A 20919-nucleotide genomic window follows, 5' to 3' on the forward strand; every position below is an offset into this window, starting at 1 on the left:
TTCAATGTGGTGGGATCCAGGCTGAAACTTGGGTTTCCCACATGACAACGCAGCACACTGTCCAAGTGAACTATTTTACAGATCATGAATCAATTCCTAAATGACAGAATTTTAGAATTAGAAGAGCAAAGTACTTAAAGACTGCTTTTATTTCTGTTTCGGAACAATATCATCTTAATCATTTGGCAGGTCATGCTCATCATAATTGTTAAATTCCACCCCCCACACACACACATCTACCTTCACCTGCCATCATTGTAAACACATCTCTCTCTTATTAGAGTTCTGCAATATCATCTTTTTAAAAGAATTATTTATTAATGAGAGAGAAATAGACACACAGAGAGGGGGAACACTAGAGTGTTTCTCTGGGATATGCACTGCCAGGGCTCTGACTCAGGACCTCATGCTTGGAAGTCTACCACTATGCTTTCTCCCAGGCCTTGCCATCTCTTCACTGACATCTTTGCTTCCATTCTCCATGACGCACAATGCATACAGCAGCCAGAGGTAGCTGCTTAAATGATAACCTAACTCAACATTTTTCTATCTGATAATTGTGTTAATAAAAAAACTGGTATTAAAGCCATAAGCATAACAATATTTACACAGACGTCCACAACAGGGTATAATCATTTCACAAGTCAAAATCACTTTCTAAGTAAAAGGGGATATTTGAATAAGCTGCTATTCCTAGCTTTAAGTATGCAAACTTCAGCAACAGCTGTTTCACTCTTAAGAGCAAAAAGAAAGGATTAGAAAGATTAGGCAACTGTGAAAGTGTTAATTTTTTTTCTTTCTTAGGAAAGCAGAATTTAACCACTGTGTACAAGTTCAAGAAGACAATTATGAATAGATCTCAAAAATGAAGATAGTTCCCTTCCCCAAACTGAGCAGACCAAAAGAAGGAATACTCTCCTCCAAAGCAAAGCCTTTTTCTGATGCATCATGAGTGGGGGATGATGACATGCAAAGAGAGTTCCTATAACCTACCGAATTGAAACATTCGTACACAAAGCAAGTAAATCAAACCTTTGTGAAAGCAACAGATGCCATTCATGCTGAGGGAAGCTCCCCATTTTGTAACTATAAGCTATTGGAACATTCTGTGAGTTATAATTAACAATTAATGTCCTCCTTGGTCACTTAGCATTCTTTGTGATGTTCTACCCTTCCTCTCTACACTCTCCAGAAACTCCATTTTAGATAGAAATTTTATTTTCAGGGTGGTGGTACACTGGGTTGAATGTACATGTTACAATGTTCAAGCTCCCAGTCCTCACCTACAGGGGGAAAGCTTTGTGAATAGTGAGATAGTGCTCCAGGTGTCTCTCTCCTTCTCTGTCTTCCCCATTCACTCTCAGTTTCTGGCTGTCTCTATCCTGTCGTTTTTGCCGGGCTGGCTTCGCGGGCAGGAGACAGAGACGACCAGAGACTCATGGCTGAGCTGAGAACGCAGTTCAATCTTTATTCACGAATGGGGATGTGGTTCAACAAACTAATCTAATCTAATCTAATCTAATCTAATCTAATCACAACCCAATTCTGTCCTGCCTCTCTCTCCTCCGGTGGAAGAGTCAGGAACAAAGGAAATACTACAATAGGGGGCGGGGAGAAGAAAGAAGCACGAACCAGCTAGGACTAAACCAAATGTCCCAGAGGCGGCGGGAGGTGGGGGTACGGTGGGGGGGGGGGGAGACCAAACCAATATCCCGGAGGCAGTGGGGGTGCCCACCCAACAGTGGACATGCAAAGGGAACACATAGCAAGCAACACAAGTGAACCCAATGTGATGATAAAAACAGAAGGCTTCACAAGCAGAATCCAGAAGCATACCAACACTATCCAATAAATAAAACTAATTAAAACATCTTTAAAAACTTTAAAAATATAGTTAACCCATGTCTGCAACCTTGAGAGAATGACGGTGGTTTTTCAATGGAGGGACTTGGGATTCAGAACTCTGGTGGTGGGAATGGTGTGGAATTCTACCCCTGTTGATATGTAATTTTGAAAATTAATATTGAACCACCAATAAAAATTTAATATATGTATAATAAAAAATAAATTTTATTTTCCTTCAGCTGAATGGAAAATAAAGAGTAGGAAGAAGTCATTAAATGCCTCTCCCAATCCATATCAAATAATATTGCATCTGCCGATCACAACCTAATCAACGCAATGATGGCCACCTCAACATGCTTCACCTCAGACTGTGTCCAGAGACTTCATGTGTAGAATGACAACCCTTCAGCTTCATTACTCGGGTGAGACCTTTCCTTTCATAGTATACTCTAATTTCATCTCAGGTGGTTCACTTTCTAACAAAGTCCCAAAACCTAGATATACACCAGTTTCTGTGAGAGAGAGCTTATGTTCACACGTATCCATAAACTACTGCAGAATATATACCTGAAAGCAGAAGTACACTAGAGTTTGCAGTGAGTACCTCCCTAACACTTCCTCTCCACTATTCCAAGCTTTGGGTCCATGATTGCTCAACAATTTGTTTGGCTTTGTATGTTAATTCTCTTTTCAGTCACCAGGTTCCAGATGTCATCAGGATGCTGGCCAGGCTTCCCTGGATTGAAGACCCCACCAATATGTCCTGGAGCTCAGCTTCCCCAGAGACACACCCTACTAGGGAAAGAGAGAGGCAGACTAGGAGTATGGACCGACCAACACCCATGTTCAGCGGGGAAGCAATTACAGAAGCCAGACCTTCCACCTTCTGCAACCCACAATGACCCTGGGTCCATGCTCCCAGGGGGATAGAGAATGGGAAGGCTATCAGGGGAGGGGGTGGGTTATGGAGATTGGGTGGTGGGAATTGTGTGGAGATGTAACCCTCCTATGCTATGGTTTTGTTGATTAATCCTTTCTTAAATAAAAAAAAAAGGGGGGGGAGGGGGACCATGCAGCAGTGCACCTAGTTAAGTGCACACATTACCATTCACAAGGACCAGGGTTTGAGCTACCCCACCCAACCTGCGGGGGGATGGGGTGGGGGGGATGCTTCATGAGTAGTGAAGGAGGTCTGCATGTGTCTATCTTTCTCCCCTCTTACTCTATCTCTACCTCCCCTCTCAATTTCTCTCTGTCCTATCAAAATAAAATAGAAAGAAAAGGGGAAAAAAGGCCACTGGGAGCAGTGGGTTCATAGTACTGGCACTGAGCCCCAGTGATAACCATGGTGGCAATAAGCATAAAAGTAAACAAAAAAAAAAAAAAAGAAAGAAAGAAAGAAAAGAAAAGAGGCATGTAATAGATTTGGGAGGTAATGTTCTTACCCATTTTGTCCCTAACATTTTTTCTCTCTGACATTTGTAAAAATTTAAAGGTTTGTGCATATGACTATCAAGAAGTACTTGAAAAAAAAAAAAAAAAACTCTACCTGTTGGGGCAAGAAGAGTAGTTATCCCATAAGCGGCAGCAAACAGCTTATAGATACATCCTTTCTAATTTCTTAACTGTGAAATTATTCTGAATGAAGCAGAATCTTTGTGAGCAAATAGAAAGGACCTGAAAGCAGAGAATGCATATTATGATTCTTTCTAAGAAGCAAATATGAACCTGCTACATCCTGTCCTTCTTAGAAGTTTCTCAAGGCAATAGAGTACACATTAGTGTACTCAAAAGACACCATAAGACATTGTATGCTTGACAATTTTGTTGCATACACAAAGAACATTTTCTGATTTTACTATAACCAGGTTAAATTCATTTCGGTGCACTGTCAACATTTAGGCATCACATCCTACTTTTTTTAAAAGTGAGAAATGCTACATGGGTGCCATGGTCAAGATTTTCTGGGGCAGTTCCAGTTTCAAAGATTCTTCCTTCATATCCCTTTAATTATACACTCCCATAAGTTTGTGCATTCAGGTTTGGAAAATATGTTTTTTAAAGTCTACAGTTGTTCTTGGGGATTATATTTCACATTTTTCAGAATTAAGGAAAATATCTTCAAATAGCATATTACTTTAAAAAGTTATCTCAGGAAAAGTAAATCTCCTTCTTACAAATTTGGAAAAACAACCTAGACAGCCAAGCTCTCAGCATCAGTTGGTGATGACTTTAGTAAGTTTCACATTATTGCAATTACATTCATTCACAAGGGTTTATGGTGCAACATGCAGTCATACTGGGATATTTGTGAAGGACATCTAAGACATAGTATTTTAGTTTCTCTCAATTTCTGTTACTATTTCTTGGAATGTGAAAGAAACCATTAAAAAGATACTAGAGTATGTCTGAAACAAAGTTGCTAACCAGGAACAACTTGATATTTAGACTGTTTTGATTCTATTGGCCATAGGATGACCTGGAAAAAGCTAATTATCTAGCTTGTGTGCTCCCTTTCTCCTCCTCTTCTTCCTCCTCCTCCTTCTCCTTCCCCTTTTTCTTCTTTCCCTTCCCCTTCTTCTTCTTCTTCTTCCTCTTCTTCTTCTTCTTCTTCTTCTTCTTCTTCTTCTTCTTCTTCTTCTTCTTCTTCTTCTTCCACTTCTTCAAAATATATATATATTTTTATTTATTAATGAGAAGGATAGGAGGAAAGAAAGAACCAGACATCACTCTGGCACATGTGCTGCCAGAGATTGAACTCAGGACCTCATGCTTGGGAGTCTAACACTTTATCCATTGCACCACCTCCCAGACCACTCTTTTTTTTTTTTTTTTTTGCCAGAGTACTGCTCATCTCTGATTTATGTTGGTACAGGGCATTGAACTTTGGAGCCTCAGTCATGAAAGTCTTTTTACAACTGTTAGGCTATGTTCCCCAGCCTTCCATGAATTTTCTTTGAGTGTCTCCTTGCACATCCAAAATATTTACAAATTAGGGCCATTGGAGGGTCTCAGTAGTCACAGTGAAACAGAATGTGGTGTGTGAGTTCATCCTCTGATATAAAGGCTTCCCGTTCAGGGTTGCTTCTTGCCTTTGCACTCTGAACTGCTGGAAAACCTCCTATCAACCAAAAATCCTGCAATGGAGTAAACTGGTTGTAAAATGATGAATGAACCCAAATTATTGTTTAACACCAGAAATAATTTGGGAAGCTGGGCAGTGGTGCATGTGGTAGAGAAACTTCGTAAGTGATGAAGCAATACTGTAGGCGCCTCTCTCTCTCTCTCTCTCTCTCTCTCTCTCTCCCTTTTCCAGAGCAATGTTCAGCTTATGGCTTATGGTGCTACAGGGAATGGGACTGGACCTGATACTTTGGAGCCTCAAACATTAGAGTCTCTTTGCAAACCATTATGCTATCTCCCCAGCCCCTACTTTCCCTCTGCCTCTATCTAAAAAAAAAAAAAAAAAAAAGTGAAAAAAATGCTTCTGGGGTGCTGTGGATCTGTTGTGTAGGCACTCAGCCCAAGCAGTAACCCTGGTGGCAATAAAAAGAAAGTACTTTTGGTCTTTGTTTAGAAGTTTGGAAGTTTGGTAATGCTTGTAATGACCAGAACAACTAATCTATATCATGAGTTAAGCAAAACTGATTATTTGGTTTTGCTGCATGTCATTCACCTAAATTCATAGTTTCTTTCTTTCTTTTTTAAGATTTTATTTTATTAATGAGAACAATAGCAGGAGAAAGAGAAAGAACCAGACATCACTCTGGTACATTTGCTGCTGGGGATTGAACTCAGGACCTCATGCTTGAAAGTCTAGTTCCTTAGTCACTGTGCTACATCCTGGACCACCCTATATCCATAGTTTCTAATAACCTTTTGACATTAAGTGAAGACTTGTTTGTATTTACTAAATACCACAGAATACATTCCAAAAATTAATATTATTGGGCAGGGGTGGTTTGCATAATGGTTATGCAGAGACTCTCATGCCTCAGGTTCCATAGTCCCCAGTTCAATCCCCTGCTCTGCATAAACCAGAGTTGAGCTGTGCTCTGGTAAAAAAAAAAAATTCAAAAGTTAATATTATTTTTACTGTAATAAAAGTTAATTATTACTATATAATTATTATTAGTTTATTATTACTATAAAAAAACCCTGCAATGCTCACTGAATTGTAAGTAGGCAATACTTACATAAATTTTACAATTTGTCATGATACACTTGGAACTCAAAAAGATGAGTTTGCAAATTTAATAATGGTAGATCCTTCTAAATGGTCATCACACAGAAACATGGAAGAGGACATACATTTTCAAAATATTCTTTCTAGGTCAAAGAGAGAAAATAATTATGCCCTACCATGTTCATGTGGAAAAAATAAATTCACTGTCTGTTTTGAGGAAATCAGCTAACCCATTAAATGGCTTCTTCAATAATTAACTGTATTCCTGGGAGACATCAAAAATTCCAGTGAGTATAGATGGCCATTTCCTGCCTTGAGAGATTGATTCACATAGTGAGAGGAGAGGATTTATTGGGTTTTAAAATATTTTCCTTTTTTGTGATTTTTTTTTCTCACCCAGGAATATGCTTTTTATTTCAGTGGCTCTCTCAAAACAGCTGAATAAATGACAGTTTCCAAACAATCACTGTTAACTGTAAATCAAAATGTTATGTTTCTCTAGTTATGCAAAGATTCTTCAGTTTGTTTTCTTTCTATCACCAATAAAGAATAATCCACAACCAGAATGAGGATTAAAGGCATAATACCAAAAATATTTACTTCATTTTGTGGTAAGCACTTGTCATCTCTAACTTAAGTTGAAGGGCCAAAAGTGTCACTATGCTGCTACATACAATAGAGACATCTGGAATTTGTTCCCTTATTCCCTTTCTAATTATAGCTTAATTTATCAACTACATTTTGAAGATGGTTAATCTAGTAGATTTTTCTGTTACAAAACATAGAAGTATTCATTTTAAATATGTCATACTTGCTCTTTTTTGTCCTTTAAAAAATGGAAACACTGACAAGACCATAGGATAAGAGGGGTACAATTCCCACCACCAGCGCTCCATTTCCCATCCCCTCCCCCTGATATCTTTCCTATTCTTTAACCCACTGAGAGTATGGACCAAGGCTCAGATGGGGTGCAGAAGGTGGAAGGTCTGGCTTCTGTAATTGTTTCCCCACTGAACATGGGCATTGACAGGTCCATTCATACTCCCAGCCTGCCTCTCTCTTTTCCTAGTGGGGTGGGTTTCTGGAGAATGAGAGCTCCAGGACACATTGGTGGGGTCATATGTCCAGAGAAGTCTGTTTGACATCATGGTAGCATCTGGAACCTGGTGGCTGAAAAAGAGTTAACATATAAAACCATACAAATTGTTGATTAATCATGAACTTAAAGGCTAGAATATTGCAGATGAAGGTTTGGGTTCTCCGTTTTGGAAATAGCTAGTAGGTTTATTTTAGGTATATTCCAAAGGGCCCATGACTTTACTAGTTTTTGCCTGAGCCTGACATCTGATATGCAGGTGGACCCAGATTATTGTCTGGGGAGATGATGTCATGGCTGGAAAAAGGGTTAGAAAGCTGGATCAGAGAAGAGAGTAGCTCCCAAATATGGGGAAAGTGTATAAATGTTGTTGACTGTAAACCCCATCGATTTGATTGGGGGCCCACATTCAGCCTATGTAACCTCTACATCCCTGTAGGTCCAAACTTGCATTCTGTGGTCATCAGTAGGAACATTCTAAGTTGCACCAATTTCAGGACCCATCTTCTTCAGGTGGTAGATAAGAGTATGTTATCCAACCCCCCTTCAGAGGATAGAATATTCTCTACCATTGTTGATCCACATTGAGGGCAAGGTCCTATGGGGGCCCCCAAAGGGGTCCATTATGTTGTTCCCGATGGAAATGACAATGATAATGGAGAAAGGGATCTATTTGAGGTCTAGGCTCATCATGTTTGTGTGGGAATCCCAGGACTCCCCAGCTGATGGGGTGGCCTGATAGTGACTAAAGATTCATCATTAAAGCATGCCAGTCCCTTTCCCTTATTCAGCTTTTGTAGTCCTTGCTTTGCTAAGGTTAGCTTTGGAGTGTCTGTGGGAATGTTAATTTATTTTTAAGAGAAAGAGATCAGAGCACTTCTAAGCTCTGACATATATAAGGCCACAGATCAAAGATGGGAAATTGTGCCTGGTGTTTGCTCTTTTAACAAGTAAATATCACGCTATTTTCTGTATACTTGTTCTATTCACACTTAGTTATATAATTTATAAAGTTCTCATTTTCCAAATTATTTCTCTATCTCAACATACTTCATCTTGATTTAAAAAAAAAAAAAAACACACCTTAGGGAGTCAGGCAGTAGCTCAGCGGGTTAAGCACAGGTGGCGCAAAGCGCAAGGACCGGTGTAAGGATCCTGGTTCAAGCCCCCGGCTCCCTACCTCCAGGGGAGTCACTTCGTAGGTGGTGAAGCAGGTCTGCAAGTGTCTATCTTTCTCTCCCCCTCTCTGTCTTCTCCTTCTCTCTCCATTTCTCCCTGTCCTACCCAACAACGACAACATCAGTAACAACAATAATAACTACAACAATAAAACAACAAGGGCAACGAAAGGGAAGAAATAAATAAATATTTAAAAAATTTTAATTAAAAAAAATTTTATCCTTTCTGCTACTGTCTCTGTTACAGGGCAAACCACTTACTTGTTCTGACCTCATGACTTTCAAGTCTGAAAAGAAACTGGGAGAGCATTAGTTAAATGGTTTATAGCAAATCAAACTCTTCCTCCATTGTCTTCTTACAGGTAGACTTAGGAACATGAATTGTAGAGATTCTGATTCTGTAGCTTGGGTCAAGCTTAGAAAAGTGAGGTGTTTTTTGTTTTGTTTTTTTGTACATTGAATTAGCAGAAGAGATAGCATAATGGTTATGAAAATGGCTTTCATGTCTGAGGGCTCTGAGGTTCCAGGTTTGATTTCTGGCACTATCTTAAGCAAGAAGTGAGCAATGTTCTCATTAATAAAAGTAAAAACAAAAATAAATAAATAAAAAATTTAAAAGTACTGAGTAGTTCTGAGTCCATGGACAATACAACCTTATGGAAAAAATCTCAATTACTCTCAACTCTTTCTTCTATATGTAAAGACGCTGAGGATGGAAGGTGTAATCTGCCCATGATGTTTGATGATCTGGTTAATATAATTGCCATCAAATAGTTTCAACGTTTGTTCTTCTATCTTAGAAAAACAGGGATCAGAACATGGTTGTCTTCTTAAATAAAGCTGCTACCCTTGTCCCAAGTAGGTGGGATTAGGGTTGTGAAAGGGTGCGTGTCTACACTGTACAAATTAAATCGATCAAATGTTGGGGGTGGGGGAACATCAATCACAAAAGCTTCCATAATGATTTTTGTGATGTTCCTTTAAGTATCTTCATAGACATCAATAAACACTGAATGAACTAGGGAGTACATAATGAATAAGAGAGTATGTGGGTCCATTAGTCCTGCCCAAAGACAGAGAAAGTTGAGGTAGTGTGATGGTGCCTATTTCAGGGCACCTGAAGGCTTCTCATATTGGCCTCTAATGTCAAGGCCTTTTGTCAGGGAGCAAGGCAAGAAACTCACTTTTTTTCATTTTATAGCAACATTTTAAAGATGACACTGTACAGTTCCACACCATATACACCACCAAAGTTCTGTGTCCACACTCTCCCACCTCCCAAAGACAACCACCAAAGTCTCACAAGTCTTAGAAATTGTGTGTGTGTTTGTGTGTGTGTGTGTGTGTGTGTGTGTGTGTGTGTGTGTTTTGAAAGCTCAGGTGCATCAGTTCTCTAGATCTCACATACATGTGAAATCATCTGGTAGTTGTCTTTCATCTCTTTACTTAATTTGTTAAACATAATCACCTCCAGTTCCGTTCGTTTTCTCCCAAAGGACACATAATATCACCTTTTTTTGATTGCAGAGTAGTATTGCATGGAATAAATTTCCCACAACTTCTTTCACCAACCGTCTGTTGATGAGCATTTAGGCTTCTTCCACTCTCTGGCTGTTGTGAATAATGCATCTGTGAGCATAGGGGAGCATATGTCCCTTCAAAGTAATGTTTGGCTTTCTTTTATATAAATGCCTGAGACTGGTGTTGCTGATCATAAGGCCATTCCATCTTTTATTTATTTAAAGACTCTATACAGTCTTCCAAAAAGGCTGTACCAAAAGAAACTTATTTTTTAAAAGGAAAAGGAAATGCTTCTACAGTAAATGATGAGTATGATCCCATTATTTTAGCAGTTTTTTTTTTAATTTTATTTTCTGCACGTTGCTGAAAAGTACTTGCAGATTTCAGTATTTTAGGTATAAATGAAATTGAAATTGGACTGATCGTTCCTTTTTTTCCTCTCTTTTTTAAAAAAAATTTTATTATCTTTATTTATTGGATAGAAACAGTCCGAAATCGAGAGGAAGGGAAAGATAGAGAGGGAAAGAGACAGTCACAATCCTGCTTCACCACTTGCAAAGCTTTCCCCCTGCAGGTGGGGACCAGGTGCTCAAACTTGGGTCCTTGAGCATTGCAACATGTGCGCTCAACCAGGTAAGCCACCACCCAGCCTCTCCCCTCTTACTTTTATCTGAAGTGGAGAAGTGTTGGTGTGGGAGGTTTTCACTCTGTAACTCATTGACTTTTGCTGATGAAGTTGCTTCAGTTTGTTTGGTTTCTTGATCTATTATGTTCTTCATCTGTAGTTTTACTTCTAGCCAGAATGGAAAGCAACTATAGTTTGTCATTCTTTAATGCTGGACGATGACAGGAAGTTGGGTTTTATTTGTTTTTTCTTTTCTTTGAAGTGATACAGCCGAGTGAGCAGACGTAATAGTTTCATTTTAACCAGAACATTTGCTTAACCCTATAGAGACAGCTACTTCACTGCAGACTGGTGGCCTGCTGGGTTTGATTTTTGCAGAAGTAAAAGAGGAGAAAATGGGTAGGTAATGAGTGATTCCAGAGAACCACTTCAATTCAGTCCCATATTAATAAAACACAGTAGGCCTAACCAAAATGTGAACCATACGGAGCCCGTGACTTCTCTCGTGTCTTTTTTCTTTTTAACTTTATTTATTTAATTGGATAGAACACAGATAAATTGAGAGGGAGTGGGAGATAGGTAGATAGATAGAGAGAGAGGGAGAGAGAGACTTGCAGTCCTGCTTCACTACTCATGAAGCCTTTCCCTTGTAAGTAGGGACTGGGGGATTGAACCAGGGTACTTGTGCATAGTAATATGTAGACTTAACCAGATGCACCACCACTTGGCTCCACTTCCCTCATATCTTTATTCCCAATTTGGGTTCTCAACAAGTGAAAGAGGCCACACTAACAAAAGTAAAATACCCTCTCAGAGAGACTTTGTGACAACGGCTACAAGCAGCATCATATTCACAAACTCAGTGCCAATAAGAAGAGAACTGGGAAAGATAATGGAGTGGAGTAACACATGGGGGAGCAGACACCCAAGTGGGAAGTACAGGACAGAGTTTACCACAGATCTGTATTCCTTTAATTTTTATATAAAATATCTACCTTATTTTTTTTTTTTCTTTTCTTACTAGAGCACTGCTCTGCCTTGGCTTTCTAGGACTGAGCCTGGAATTTAAAAGCCTCAGGCATGAAAGTCCTCTGCATAACCATTACACTATCTCTCTGACCCAAATCTTCATATTTTTAATGTTGCTCTCTTTGCCCCCTAAGATTTTTTAATTGCAACCAGAACTGTCTCTGAAACCGAAGTCTTTTTTTTTTTTTTTGTCAGTGTTATATTGCTGGGGTTCAGTGTAGGACTCCATTGCACCAAAAAGTCATTTTCCCCATCCCTTTTCTATTCTATTTGATAGAACAGAGAGAAACTAAAAGGGGAAGAAGAAATAGAGAGGAAGAGAGAAAGATAGACACTTGCAGAACTGCTTCACTGCTTGTGAAGCATTGCCTCTGCAGGTAGGGAGCGGGGGCTCAAACCCAGCTTCTTGCACATGCTAACATGTACACTCAACCAGATGCACCACTGCCCAGCCCCTCCCAAAACATTTTTTAATTCTGAAGTCTACAGTCTATCCTTCAATAGGGAGCTTTTGACAGGTAATGGATAGTACCATACTCTTAGTATTTTGGAAAAGTTGCTGAGATATCATAAGTCCCAGAGGGTTAATTAAAGAGTGGGAAGGCTATCAGAAGATGGGATGGGATGCAAAGTTCTGGTGGTGGGAATTGTGTGGAGTTGTACCCCTCTTATCCTATGGTTTTGTCAATGTTTCCTTTTTATAAATAAAAAATTTTAAAAAAGAAGAAAAAAATGCATTGAGTATAGTACCAGAACTCTGTATCCCATCCCATCTCCTGATAGCCTTCCCACTCTTTAATTAATTCTCTGGGAATATGGGCCCATGGCCACCGTGGGGTGCAGAAGGTGGAAGGTCTGGCCTCTGCAATTGCTTCTCTGCTGAACATGGGAGTCGACAGGTTGATCCATATTCCCAGCCTGCCTCTCTCTCTCTCCCTAGTGGGGTGGGGCTCTGGGGAATCAGAGCTCCAGGACACATCTGTGGGATTGTCTGTCCAGGGAAGTCTAGTTGGCATCTTGCTAGCATCTGGAACCTGGTGGCCATAGAGACATGACAGTTGCACCCCAACCTCGCACTGGAACTTGAGCCCATTTTTAAGTTGCTATAAAACAAAATTACACAAAATAAGAGGGATCTCTTGGGACTGAGTGAGAGGAAAAACATGCATGTATGCTTAATAGCAAAGGAGCTCTAACACTTCTACTGACAATATTGACATAAAATGCATATTAGAAGCAATAACACAGATAACACAGGTGGGAAAGATAGCATAATAGTTATGCAAATGGACTTTCATGCCTGAAGCACCAATGTCCCAACTTCAGTCCCCCGCACCACCACAATCCAGTGCTGTGAGCAGTGCTCTGGTAAAAGAAAAAGAGAGAAAGGAAGGAAGGAAGGAAGGAAGGAAGGAAGGAAGGAAGGAAGGAAGGAAGGAAGGAAGGAAAGAAGGGGGAAAGAAAGAGAGAAAGAGGAAGGAAGGAAGGGCGATAACTGTGTAATTTATGAAATCTCAGCAACCCTTCCAAAATACTAAGAGTATGGTACTATCCATTGCCTGTCAAAAACTCCCTGTTGCTTATGTAGCCAAATCCAATCACATTAGTACAACACACACACAACCTTTTACTCATGTAAATACATTATTGATTCTTACTATTTGGCCTCATCTCTGCTACTCTTATTTAATTAATATTTTAATATACTGAAATGCAGAAATTTTAAGTGTATAACATAATAGATGTCGAAAAGTGTATGTATGAAGGGGTTTGATGTACTGCACCAAAGTAAAAGACTCTGGGGTGGGGAGGAGGGTTCAAGTCCTGGAACATGATGGCAGAGAAGAATCTAGAGGGGGTTGAATTGTTATATGGAAAACTGAGAGTATTACACATGTACAAACTACTGTATTTACTATCAACTGTAAACCACTAATCCCCTATAATGAAAAAATAAATAAAAGGAAAAGTGTATGTACCTATATAACCAGCCTGCCTGTCAGGATGTAGAACATTCCATCAACCACAAAGTGTCCTTCTGTTCCTTTCTGTTTGATGCCTACCTACATGATCCCCTTTGTACCACCTTAGATTACTTTTTGCCTATTCCTGTATTATACTCCAGTGGAGTCATACACTATGTTCTCATCTTTTTGCCTGTCATCCAATATTCTCCTGTATATCAATAGTCCATTAAAAAAGAAAAAAACTTGGTGGGCTAGTGAGACAGCATAGTGATTACACAAAGGTCTCCAGCATCACCATAAACCAGAGCACTGATAAAAAAATTTTAATTTTTTATTATCTTTATTTACTGGATAGAGACAGCCAGAAATCGAGAGGAAGAGGGAGATGGAGAGGGAGAGAGACAGAGAGATACCTGCAGCACTGCTTCACCACTCATGAAACTTTCCCTCTGCCAGTGGGGATTGGAGGCTTGAACCCAGGTCCAAGCACATTTTAATATGTGCGCTCGGCCAGATGCACTACAACCTGGGACCTGTATCTCTTGTGTAAGGAATAGTTTTCTTACTGCTGTGCCATTTTGGGATTTGTGAGTTAGTTATTCCACATGCTCACCAGTACTTGATGTTTTTGGTTTTGATTTGGTTTTGTTGGTTTATTCTATTTTGTTTTTATTACTCTGTGGCTGTGAATAGAATCTCATCATGGCTTTATTTTGTATTTCACTCATGATTAATACTGCCGAGCACTGTTTTATGCATGCATTGATAATCTGTAGTCATTTGTGATATCTACACAAACTTTGCTCATTTATTTATTTTACAGGCTTGTCATTTATATTCTGGATATAAAGTTTTGTAGGGCCAGGTGGTAGTGCACCTGGTTGAGCACACATGTTACAGTGAACAAAGACCTAGGTTCAAGCCCCTGGTCCCATTTTTCAGGGAAAAAGCTTTGCAAATAGTGAAGCAGTGTTGCAGGTGTCTCTCTGTCTCTCTCCCTCCCTATCTCTGCCTTCCCTCTCTATTTCTGGCTGTCTCTATCCAACAAATAAAGACAATCAAAAAATTAAAAAAATAAAGTTTTTGTTCATCTTTACTTATTGCATTTTCCTTTAGTAATGGCTTTTTTATTTCATTTTTATTATACTTATTTATTTATTGGGTAAAGACAGAGAGAAATCAAGAGGGAAGAGGGTGATAGAGAGGGAGAAAGACAGAAAGACATACTGCAGTACTATTTCACCACTTGAAAGCTTTCCCGCTGCAGGTAGGGACTGGGGGCTTGAACCCGCGTCCATGTGCACTGTAACATGTGCGTTCAACCAAGTGCACCACCACCCTGCCCTGTAGTGGCGTTTTTGTGGAGAAAAATTTAAATGTTTTATAAATCAATACATTTTTGTATGATGTGAGTGATTTCACATATGTGCTATGTCACCGTTCCTAGGCGGATTAATTTTTTTTTTTTATTTCAGTTCCTTAAAAAATTTTAGACAGGGAGAGAGACAGGGTGAAGGTGAGAGCTTCACCATCTGTGGAGCACCCCCTAGCGCCATGATGCTCTCTCGTGATATGGTTGTAGGGCGCAGATGTGGGTCTTTGCACTTGGCAAGTTGTCTCATGATTTTTCTTTTGCTTTTACATTTATTGTTTTCTGTACTGTTACTAAGAAATATGCTCACTCAAATTTACAGAAACATTCATTCCCATATATTTTCTTCTGGAAATTCTGTAGGTTTAGCTTTTTATACTTAGGTCTAGAGCTCATTATGAATTGATTTCAGAATACAGTATGTAATAAAGACCAGAGTCTAATTTTTCTTACATATTTATTGAGTTATTACAAGTCAATTTATTTAAAAGGTTTTATTTCCCATTGAACAATTTGAGTACATTTATAAAAATCAATTGAGCATAGACATGTGGGTCTATTTCTGGACTCTCTTCTGTTTCATTGATCTATGAATCTATTCCTGCCTATGTCAATACCATTCTGTCATTATTACTCTAATCTTATATTAAGTCTTGAACTATAATAGTATGAGTTTTCCAATATTTTACTTTATTTCTAAGATTTTTTTATTATTTTAGAGTTTTTTTATTTATATTTAAACTTTAGAACAAGTGTATTAATTTTTCAGTAAAGTTTACTGGGATTGTAACTGGGACCACATACATTCTATACATCAGTATGGGGAAAATTGACATAATTTTAATGATATCAAGCCACTCCATTCAATAACAAAATTTATCTTTATGTCTTATTGTTTTTTAATTATTTTTACTCTTGGATGGAGATGGCCAAAAATTGAGAGGAGGGGGGAGATAGAGCGGGAGACAGACAGAGAGACATCTGTGGCACTGCTCACCACTCACAAAGCTTTTTATTGAAGAAACATTGGTTTACAACAGTCTCTGAGAGCATCTGTATACTTCATATCATGATTTTTACCAAAAGTCTGGTTTCCACCCATTACTATACATACTTAACCCTCTTAACCCATCTTCCCCACCCCCAGTCCTCTTCTCCTGTGGTAATCTCTAATCTGATCCCTGTACCTGAGAATTTGCTTTTTGTCTTGTTCACTAGTCTAGGTCCAGCTGAATATATTCACTGCTTAGAATATATATATATATATATATATATATATATATTACATTATGTTTTAGTTTGATTACATTGCTGATTAATCACTTCTAACTGAAAGTTAGGTGTAAGTTCTTCCACTGCATGGCTAAATTGATTTTTTTTTTCTTTTCATCATAGAGAATTTAGTCAGTGAGAATTCCCAGTAAATTTTAAATTCCAAAACAACTTATCTTGGCCAATGTTACATTATCATTTAAGGTCCCTCAACAGGTTTGAGGAAAAAGGAAGGGTTCCACCATTTATAGAGGAGATCTTTTAACCACAGCGAACCAACCACCGGTGTATGTGCCCTGGAAGAGGCACGCCCAAGCTAGCCCTGCAGAGATTCGTGTTTATTGGGTTTTAAGGAAGTGATTACTGTAAAAAAAATGGCGACTAATCCCTAGCACTGCAAAAACGGTATCATCTGTTTTCCATCTACACCATGCCTCGGCCTCGCGTGAGCTTAATGTGCAGCTTGACGATACGAGAATCCGGCATGAAGCCCAGCCAGTCTATCTTGGCATTACTCTCGATCGCACTCTGTCATTTCACAAACATCTCATAAAAACTGCAGCAAAGGTGGGTGCGAAGAATAACATCATTGCAAGACTGGCCAGCTCCTCATGGGGCGCGAGCGCTTCCACACTACGATCATCATCTCTGGCATTATGCTATTCCACTGCAGAATACTGTGCCCCAGTATGGTTCCGTAGCCCCCATGTCCACTTGGTCGATTCCAAATTATATTCCGCCATGAGGATAATTTCTGGAACCATCCGTTCCACCCCGGTTCCATGGCTTCCAGTTCTTAGCAACATCGCCCCGCCAGATATTCGTCGGGATGCGGCATCATCTAAGTTCATTTCCCACGTCTGCGCTCGACCGGACCTGCCAATATACGCGGATATCTTCGCCCACCCTGTCCAACGCTTGACGTCTCATCACCCAATCTGGTCCCCTACGCCTACACTGAACTTCTCTGTTCCAGACTCTTGGAAACAGAGCTGGCAGTCAGCTGAGGTAAAGAACAAACACCTCATCACAGACCCCTGCAAGCGTCAACCCGGCTTTGACCTAGCACGTTATGGTTGGGCCCTCCTCAATCGCTATCGAACAGGCCATGGCCGGTGCGCTGCTATGTTCCATCGCTGGGGAGCCAGAGACGACCCGAACTGCCCCTGCGGCTCCAGACAGACTATGACCCACATAGTCAATGACTGCCACCTCTCCAGATTCAAAGGAGGTCTCGAAACTTTACATCAGGCTCAACCTGACGCTGTTGACTGGCTACGGAAGAAGGGCAAACGCTAGAAGAAGAAGAAGGAAGTGTTCTCCCTTAGGCAAGGCATAGCCTTGGGCTAGGAAAACCAGTACCCTACTTCAGTCTGTTAATTCAGCAACCCAAATTTCCAAGTCCCCTCAATAGTTCAATGGGAAAATGGCCTGGGGGCACACCACAATGCTCTCCCAAAAGTCTGTTGAATTAGTGTCAGAACTGTGGAATATTTGAAGTTCTGCCCATTTAGTTCAGCAAATAAATAAGCAAAACAGGAGAGAAAAGCAAAACTGCTTGCTGTCAAGCATCTTTCTAGGTCTTTATAGCTGTGACTCTGGATTTTTAGGCCATTCCTTGACTTGACTTTTCAGCTCCCGTACAATTCCTTGAGGCAGGCGACCAGTGGCAGACACTACATATACACACCAGGCTTAAAGCTACGGACTCACTGCCATTTGGAGATCCAGCTATCCTCTGGACTCATCATTGCAATGATTCCATCAAAGGAAGAGCTGGTGCAGTCATATACCATCTCTCGATTACCCTTCATCTGAAGGTAATCACAACCTGAAGGTTGTCACAACCATCATATTCAAACTGGTATATAGTCTTAACCAGTGAACACAGCAAACAAGCCCATAGATGCCACAGATCCTTCGGCACGGTCTCCAGAGCCATCTCGAATACAATAACTAGAGTGGCAGCAGCTGCCATCCTCCCTAAATTGATTTTTAAAATATGAAAATTTCCTTTGGATCTTGAATTTAGCTGAAAAGACAAAAAACTTCTGGTGTACTATAATTAGACCTTTAAAAGTGAGGGCCAAAAGTCGGGGAGTCCTGAGATTCCCAAAAAGATATGATGGGCCTAGATCTCGAATAAACCCCTCTCCCAAATATTACCAGTCATCTCTATCAGAAACAACACAATAGACCCCTTTGTGGGCCCCCATAGGACCTTGCCCTCAACTTGGATCAACAACAGTAGAGAAAGTTCCATCCTCTGAAGGGAGAATGGACAACATACTCTATGCTCCACTGAGGAAGATGGGTCCTGAAATTGGGGCAGTTTGGAACGTTCCTACTCATGACTACGGAATGTGAGCTCAGATACAGGGATGCAGAGGTCACATAGGCTCCTAAGCTGACTATAGACTCCAGATCAGATAAAATCTATGGGGTTTACAGTCAACAATATTTATCCACCTTTCCCATACTAGGGAGCTAATCTCTTCCCTGATCCAGATTTCTGGTCTTTTTTCCAGCCATGACATCATCTCCCCAGAAAATAACTTGGATCCACCTGCATATCAGATTTCAGGCTCAGGGAAAAAAAAAAAACAACAAAAAACAAAAACTAGTATAGTCATGGGCCCTTTGGAATAGAACAAAAATAGGCCTACTATCTACAAAATGGAGACACCCCCCCCCCCCAACTCTTCATCTGCACTATTCCAGCCTTTAGGTTCATGATTAGTCAACAACTTGTTTGACTTTATATGTTAACTCTCTTGTCAGCCACCAGGTTCCAGATGCTACCATGATGCCAACCAGACTTCCCTGGACAGATGACCGCACCAATATGTCCTGGAGCCCCACTTCCCCAGAGCCCCAGCCCACTAGGGAAAGAGAGACGCAGGCTAGGGTATGGATCAATCTGTCAATGCCCATGTGTAGCAGGGAAGCAACTACAGAAGCCAGACCTTGCACCTTCTGCACCCCATAATGATCCTGGGTCCATATGCCCAAAGGGATAAAGAAAAGGAAAGCTATCAGGGGAGGAGATGGGATATGGAGTTCTCATGGTGGGAATTGTATGGAGTTGTACCCTCTCTTATGGTTTTATCTCTTATCCTATGGTTTTGTCAATGTTTCCTTATTATAAATAAAAAATTAAAAAAGTGAGGGCCAGTAAGTTAGTTTGCTTGAACAGTGCTATTGCTTTGTCATGGGCGTGACCCAGGTTAGAGCCCAATACTCATAGCACTGCGGAAAATTTGGGTGCTCTGATGACTTTATTTCTGTCTGTGTATCTCCATTTCTGTCTTTCTATGTGAAAAAGTCAGTTGGAAGCAGTGAAGCCTCAATGACAACAAGAGGAGGAGGTGGAGGATGAGCAGCAGCAACAGCAGGAGGAGGAGGAGAAGGGAAAACTATAAAAGTGAATTCCACACAAATTTCTGTACAAATGAAAACCTTGCTTCTTGTTTTCACCTTTTATATGTAAAGTAGTCTGGCATTGTTTGTGATATAAGATTTTTCTCATCAAAATGATTTTACTACGGTATAAGAAGAGCATAATGGAATTTTTAATTTATAATTTTAAGTCATATTTGGTACACACACACACACACACACACACACATATATATATATACAATTTGAAGCAAAAGTTGTTCCAGGGAGTTGGGTGGTAGAGCATGTGGCAGGAAGTGCAAGGACCAGAGGAAGGATCCCGGTTCCAGCCCCCTCCCCACCTGCAGGGGTGTTGCTTCACAGATGGTGAAACAGGTTTGCAGGTGTCTGTCTTTCTCTCCCCCTCTCTGTCTTCCCCTCCTCTTTCCACTTCTCTCTGTCCTATCCAACAAAGACATCAACAACAACAACAATAACTACAACAAAAATTTTAAAAAGGACAAATGTGAAAATAATTACAAAAAAAATTTTTAAAGAAGTTGTTCCAAAGCTATTTGATATTCATTGATGGTAGTTCTTCACATTCAGAAAACACCCAGTCTTAGTCCTAAACTTTATTATTTTTCAGCAAAATGAATGAAGTTTACTAGAGAAGAGGTTTATTATTATAGAATAGAAAGGGGAAAGTTAAGAGCAAAAATGAACAGTAGGGGTAGAGGTAGATAGCATATGAGGTTATGCAAAAAGACTCTCATGCCTGAGGCTCCAAAATCCCAGGTTCAGTCCCTTGCACCACCATATGCCAGAGCTAACCAGTGCTCTGGTAAATAAATAAATAAAATTTTAAAAAATAAATAAATAAACAATAGTGTACCCTCCGAAGAATCAGTAGTGAACAGACTGGTAGAGAGAGGCTCTGTCTTAGTCCTAAACTTTAAAGAGTCACAATGAAACGTTGTTGGTAAGTCATTGAACTACTGTGTAATAAGGTAAGGCAAGATATTCAGCTTATGTTTCTGACAAAATTTATGAAACTGATGATGGTTAAATCCTGGAGAAAAAGTTATTTTCACCATTGATGTTAGTGTTTCAGTAATGTATAATGTATTTACTTTTAAGAAAATAAAAATAACTGCTGATGTCCAGTATAAGAACAAATTTACCTTTTCACAAGCTGCATGAACTTGTCTACCCTGTGTCTATATCCTTACCACCCTCAATTGTAACACATGTAGTAGATTCTGTTTCCTGTTGTATTAAGTTAATGTATTCTCAACTTTTTTTGCCTGGATTTTTTCCATGCAGTCTTAGCAGAGTCTTGGCTGAGTCTTCAGTCACTCCAAACTCAGCCTTGATTCCTATTGATAGAAAACCAACCATTGGGGGTCGGGCGGTAGTGCAGCGGGTTAAGCACAGGTTGTGCAAAGTG

At 39.9% G+C, this 20919-nt stretch overlaps 1 pseudogene; it reads right to left on the reverse strand.

The window, feature by feature from the left end:
* Positions 1–17667: 17667 nt before the first annotated feature.
* On the reverse strand, positions 17668–18033 carry LOC103110948 (transcription elongation factor SPT4-A-like; annotated as a pseudogene).
* Between the last annotated feature and the right edge of the window lie 2886 nt (positions 18034–20919).

This window comes from Erinaceus europaeus, chromosome 1 (genome assembly GCF_950295315.1).
Source record: "Erinaceus europaeus chromosome 1, mEriEur2.1, whole genome shotgun sequence".
In the NCBI taxonomy this organism is placed as follows: Eukaryota; Metazoa; Chordata; class Mammalia; order Eulipotyphla; family Erinaceidae; genus Erinaceus; species Erinaceus europaeus.